Source organism: Heloderma suspectum, chromosome 8, assembly GCF_057233095.1.
Source record: "Heloderma suspectum isolate Gila_16-S chromosome 8, 16-S_ref, whole genome shotgun sequence".
NCBI classification, from domain to species: domain Eukaryota; kingdom Metazoa; phylum Chordata; class Lepidosauria; order Squamata; family Helodermatidae; genus Heloderma; species Heloderma suspectum.
The window spans coordinates 27,657,681-27,664,022 of NC_139465.1; the positions used below are offsets into that span (position 1 = coordinate 27,657,681).

At 42.9% G+C, this 6,342-nt stretch overlaps 1 long non-coding RNA gene across 1 annotated transcript in view; it reads left to right on the forward strand.

Moving 5' to 3' along the window:
* The window catches only part of LOC146338994 (uncharacterized), a 47,378-nt gene extending 41,242 nt beyond the window's left edge, over positions 1-6,136 (forward strand). The window contains exon 7 of the long non-coding RNA XR_014784663.1: positions 5,228-6,136. This is a non-coding gene — a long non-coding RNA (uncharacterized LOC146338994). The remainder of the gene's footprint in view (positions 1-5,227) is intronic.
* Positions 6,137-6,342: the final 206 nt, after the last annotated feature.

The window sequence follows — 6,342 nt, forward strand, 5'->3', positions numbered from 1 at the left end:
GCCAAAGCCCCCCCCCCAACTGAAGGCAGCACTGTGTAGTAGTCACATTTATCATTACTGGCTTTCTTTTTCAAGAAAATTTAAAATGACTGACACCTGGCCATTAAAACAACCATAGAAAAATATAACACGTTGCAAAAAAAGAAAAAGAAAAAAAAGAGAGGAAATTATGGAGAAGTAACAATCACAGTACTACGGTTCAACAGAACACATTCATAAGCAGCTCTCTGTTTTAAACCATCACTGAAAGGCTTCCCCGGCCCCCAAAAAAGAAGAAGAAAAAAGAAGACACCAAACAACAGAAAGTGAGCAGTGACGGGGGTCTGGCCAGCTTTCCTAAGTAGGACATTCCCCAACGAAGGTGTGGCAACAGATAAGGTCCTATCTCTTGTACTCAGCCACTGAACCTTAGACAGCAAGAGGACACAGAACAGGACCTCTGGTGTTGATCTGAATTCATAGGAGAGTATATGCAGGAGGAGGTTGTCCTTCAAGTGCTCTGCTCCAAGCCAATTAGGAACATGGCATGTTTTCAAAAGCTGGTTGCACTGGATTAGTAAAAATGGGGAGGGGGAGGGGAACCCCACACTGGGGTAAATAAGGGGGGGTGTTATGTATTGTAGTCCCGTGAGTTTCAGACCCAGCTGGTCCTTTGTCAGGTAAAACCAGGAAGAGGAAAATGTCAGAGTTGGAGATGGTGACTCATTAAGTTTCTATGCATAGGAGGTTAAATAGTTAGCATCTCCAAATATGCATTTTTTTCTTCTTTCTGAAATGTTCGAATGAAGGACCAGTAGGGCCCAAATACTACAATAAATACATATCTTTCTCCTGTCATTTACCCAAATTTTCCACATTTTTGTTTGCCTCTTTTGGGATTCCCTAATTGTTGTTGTTGTCTGTTTGTTTGTTTGTTTGCTTGTTTCTTATGCACTGGATTTGCCTGTGTTCTCAAGAGATACTGGCAGGCTCAGAAGTATAGTTACTGAAGGGAAGATCAGCACTTCTGTATTGATATATTAAGGCTTATACTTACATCTCTATTGTCATGTGGAAGCCTTCACACATACATCCACACATGCAAAAACTCCCCCTGGGCAGATGTTTGCACTATATGAGTGGATACCAGGAGTGGGGCTAATCAGCACAGGCAGCTTTGTGAACATGGTTTCTTGCCACGGCCCCACTCTTTGCTCATGCATGGGAGAGGTATGCTTTCCATATACAGTGTGACAAGATCACAATGCTTGCCATGTGGAGTTTATATTAATGTGTATATGTGTTTGCTGTGTTAAATAGAACCCAGGTAAGTTAGGGTTAATGCTTTGGTAGAAAGTGAGTGAAAGGTGGGAGGGGTTTGTGTGTGAGAGAGAGGGGGGGCAGGAGGGAGAGGGAGAGATGAGACTGAGTTTATAAAAGGAAGGAGCTGACAGTTATTTCATAGAATCATAGAATAGTAGGGTTGGAAGGGACCTACAAGGCCATCGAGTCCAATCCCCTGCTCAATGCAGGAATCCAAGTCAGAGCATCCCTGACAGATGGCTGTCCAGCCTCGTCTTGAATGCCTCCAGTGTGGGAGAGCCCACTACCTCCCTAGGTAATTGGTTCCATTGCCGTATTGCTCTAACAGTCAGGAAGTTTTTCCTGATGTTCAGCTGGAATCTGGCTTCCTGTCACTTGAGCCCATTATTCCGTGTCCTGCACTCTGGGATGATCAAGAAGAGATCCTGGCCTTCCTCTCTGTGACAACCTTTCAAGTACTTGAAGAGCGCTATCATATCTCCCCTCAGTCTTCTCTTCTCAAGGCTAAACATGCCCAGTTCTTTCAGTCTCTCTTCATAGGGCCTTGTTTCCAGTCCCCTGATCATCTTTGTTGCCCTCCTCTGAACCCTCTCCAGTTTGTCTGCATCCTTCTTAAAGTGTGGTGCCCAGAACTGGACACAGTACTCCAGATGAGGCCTAAGCAGTGCTGAGTAGAGGGAAACTAGTACTTCCCGGGATTTGGAAGCTATGCTTCTATGAATGTAGGGATGTCGGAGAATTTCTCCACGAATCTCTGGGAGGCCGAATGCCAACGCATTCGGCCCCCCAAAATTGGTGGAGAAATGGTCCGCCCCCCCCCCCCAGGATGGGACTTACCTTTGTCAAATATCCCTGCTGGCGGCGGCTCCAGGCGGCGGTTCGACAGCGGTGGCGGCGGCCGGTCTTCCGACCGGCTGCCGCCGCTGCCATTTCCAAGTAAAATAACAACAACAAACGTGATAGGCTACGTAAAGATTTACATAGACTATCACGGCTAGATTTTCAAAAAACACCGTGATAGGCTACGTCAATGTTTATGTAGCCTATCACGGCTGACTTTGGGGGGGGGGAAGCGTGTATGCAAATGGCGGCGCCCATGGGCGCCGCCATTTGAGTTCCTTATTTGGGCACATGTAGTCTATGTAAACATGTAGTCTATGTAAACGTTGCCCTTATTTTTGCCGTAGTCTACGTAAATGTTTACGTAGACTACATGTGCCTAAATAAGGAACATAAATGGCGGCGCCCATGGGCGCCGCCATTTGCGTATGCTTTTTTTTCCCCCCAAAGTCAGCCGTGATAGGCTATGTAAACATTTACGTAGCCTATCACGGCTGACTGCAGGGACACAAATGGCGGCGGCTATGGCCGTCGCCATTTACGTCCCGGCAGGAGACGAGATTCATGGCCGGAGGGACGGGGCACCTCCCCCCCTCCAGAATTTCGGCTGGAGGGACGGGGCGCCTCCCCCCTGGCCAGAATTTTGGCGGGGAAGGATGGGGCACCTCCCCCCGCCCAGAATTTCAGGGGGAGGGATGGAGCACGTCCCCCCCACCGCCAAGCAAGCTGCGGGACCAGGTAAGGGACTTACGTCCATCCCTATTAATGCAGCCCAAAATAGCATTTGCCTTTTTTGCAGCCACATCACATTGTTGGCTCATATTCAGCTTGTGATAGACAACAATTCCAAGATCCTTCTCACTTGTAGTGTTGTTGAGCCACATATCCCCCATCTTGTAACTGTGCATTTGGTTTCTTTTTCCTAGGTGCAGAACTTGGCATTTATCCCTATTAAATGTCATTCTGTTGTTTTCTAATCTCCATTTGGTTAGATGGAGATAGGGTTTGGAGATAGGGTTTGATGAAGTTACATCTAGATAGTGTGGTTGTGACAGTCAGACTTAGAAGGGGTATTGTAGGCAGGGAAAGACCAAGAATGGAGTGATTAATTATACGATATAACATCTCTTGTATGAAATAAACTTTAATTTGTTTGTTTTAAAATGATAAAATCCCACGTCTTGTTAATCTTTCTGTGCTACCAAGAGGATTCATATTTCCTGGATACTTCTCCTGGTTGGGTAAAGAGAACTAATTAGGCATATTATTGAGTATCTCTTTTAACCTGGTGAATCTAGGGGCTGAAGCTTGTGGGATAGTGAGGACAGCTGTGCTGTCCCAAAATGGAAGCAGACAGACTGGAGGGAGGGTTACGTCACATACAGCTAGTGATTTCTAGGGATGTTCCAAGTATGTAAGATTGTCTCTAATTTTTGATCTGTGAAATGCTGTATGGTAGGGTGCCTCAACTGTCAGTTACTCAGGATAGTCCTTCTTTTCTGGTCCCTCCCCGTATTAAACCATTGTTCCTGCTTTGTATTTTTGAGAGATTTTTGAGATTTCTTTTAAAATTGTATGTATATATGTATATGTATTTATTCTCCTTTATACCACTTAATACACTAAAATCTCTAAGCAGTTCACAATACATATATAACGAAGTATAAAACCAATGCAGAAACAATATAGAACAATATTAATTAATTAATTAATTAATTAATTAAAAATAGATTTTCTTAGTGGACTTTCCAAAGCTACCATTCTTTGGAGTTTGCAAAGCTCCCTGCCTCCTGCCCTCTCTGCTCCAAATCCCACTCCCTACATTATTTTCTGCTGGAAAAGCAGCCATTGGGGTTTTTCATTTCACCAACAAGTAGTACTATTTTATTGACTATTTGGATTTTGTACTTTACGTTTATATCCTTTTTATAATGCTAGATTTAAATTACATAAGACCAGATGCAGTGACTGCTAAGTAGTGTCTGAGCTACTAAAATAAAAAGAAGATAATTATTTTTAGTAAAGGTTGTGACTATTATATTCTTAAATGCACAGGGGGATAGGTGGAACTCTCTTGCTTACACACCAATTATTTTCAACTCTTTCAAGATAACAAAGGTAAAAATGCCATTGTGAAATTCTACAGACCTTGAGGAAAACACATAATGCTATCACCAAAACATGGTGAAATATTTCCATTGATGCTTTACAAATCATCTGAAATCAGTAGACTTATTTTTAATTGCTATTTGCCCCCCACACACTTTTATTTGTTTCTCCTTCTGTAAGACTCCATCATTTTAACAAGGCCCAAAGATAATGAAGAGCTATTGTCAATGTATTTGGCTGGATGTTAGCCCAATCCAAAAGGACGCAGGTGTACAACAATGCCTTTAAAACATAGCTCTCCAACAGTCCACTTCTCCCTATTTATCAGGGACAGTCCCTATTTTCTTGTCCTTGACCTTAAATCTTAAATCACTATCTCTCCTTTGTCCCTCTCTCCTCTGCCCCCCTTTGCAGAATATCTTGTCAAGTTTTTATAAGGGATGATGTAAAAGCCAGAATGAACAGGCCCAAATGGCACCTTTATTTATTTTTTTTGAAAAATGACAAAAACAATGGCATGTGTTAGAGACCCTTGGAAACAATATTTTGGGACTGGAACCCTTGCAATATTATATTATTATTAACCCCATAATGCCCCTATTATTAACCCATCCAGAACAGAATGGAATAGCCTGGAATCCCATCTTCCAAGTGAACCAAACCAATTCAACAGTCGTGCATGACTAGATGGGACATGGGAGTGATGCAGTATGCCATAAACAAACATTCTTAGAATGAAAAGTCATCTTTAATGTCAATTACAATAATATAACAGGATCAATACAGCCCAAAACATTACAATAATGTGCCTTTAACTCTTAGCCCTACCTAGTAACATTTGACATCATCAAATGAAATATGTCAATTACTAAACTTACCATAGTTATATTTGGCTAATTTGCCACTGAAAATAATTTGAGCATGTAGCCCTTATCTTTCCCTATGTAAGTTTTACATTGTACACTTGTTATTTCAGGAAGCCTTCCTTGAGTGACATTGACTGCCCAGTCACTGAGGTCATCAGAGGGCATGGTCCTGGTGGTTCCTCATGGCCTGAATAGAGTCCAGCAGGAGAAGAGCCTTCAGGGTGGTGGTCCCCTTCCTTTGGAATTCTCTGCCTTTGGAGGGAAAACGTTGTGTTGCTTCCGGTGCATCCTGAAAACATTGTTATTTCAGGAAGCCTTCCTTGAGTGACTGGCCATGGTATTTATCAGAACTTGGTTTTCTCAGAACTCTCTTTTCCAGCGCCCTTATTCGCTGCACATTCCCAATGTAGCATATGATTGGTTCAGCTCACTGCCACTGTCATGGTTGCAAAAAAATACTGTGATTTAAAATGGTGCATGGCTAGAGCTTGGACTGGCCAAAGCAAGGTTTCCCTTTACTGCATGTTAAATTATTAATCCTTGCCCTGCTACTATTGTTGCCTGTTTGGGGGTCATTTGGTGCCAACACCACAACAACAACCAACACCTGCTTCTATGAATGATAAGGGGGCAGAAGAGAAGAAATGGGGAGGGAGGGAGAAGACTGAGGAAGAGGGAAACAAATGTTAGATAACAGGAACAACTCTGCATGCTTCCAGACAATAGGGGGAGACAGAGAACATAGCTTGTTCATCCTCCTTATTGTCCTGTAACTTGATCAGTTCCCTTTTCCTGCTCCCTCCCCTTCCTCTTCCTTCTTCCTCCTTTTCCTCTGCCTCTGTATCAAGCACTATATGGCTCTCCCCAAGGAGGAAGCCAGTGACCACACCTCATGCCTTCACTCACTTACACTCACACACACAGCTCCAAGGGGTGCTTGTAATTAAACAATGTTAGATAGCCTTCTCTGACAATGTGTATTAAAGCACTAATAAAGTAAGTTGATCTGAACTTCTTTTAAACTGGCTCTAGCCTGTGCTTATTAATGTGTGTTGCCACATTTTCTCTACATAAAGTAACTCTGCTGTAAGTCACACCAGACTTCCCAACAACAGATGGCTCCCTTTTCCTAACCCTTTTCCCCAGACTTTGTACAGTGGTGCTTTGTACATTGGTGCTTTCACTACAGTTTTACTTCAACTTCAACTGTAAAATTATATATACT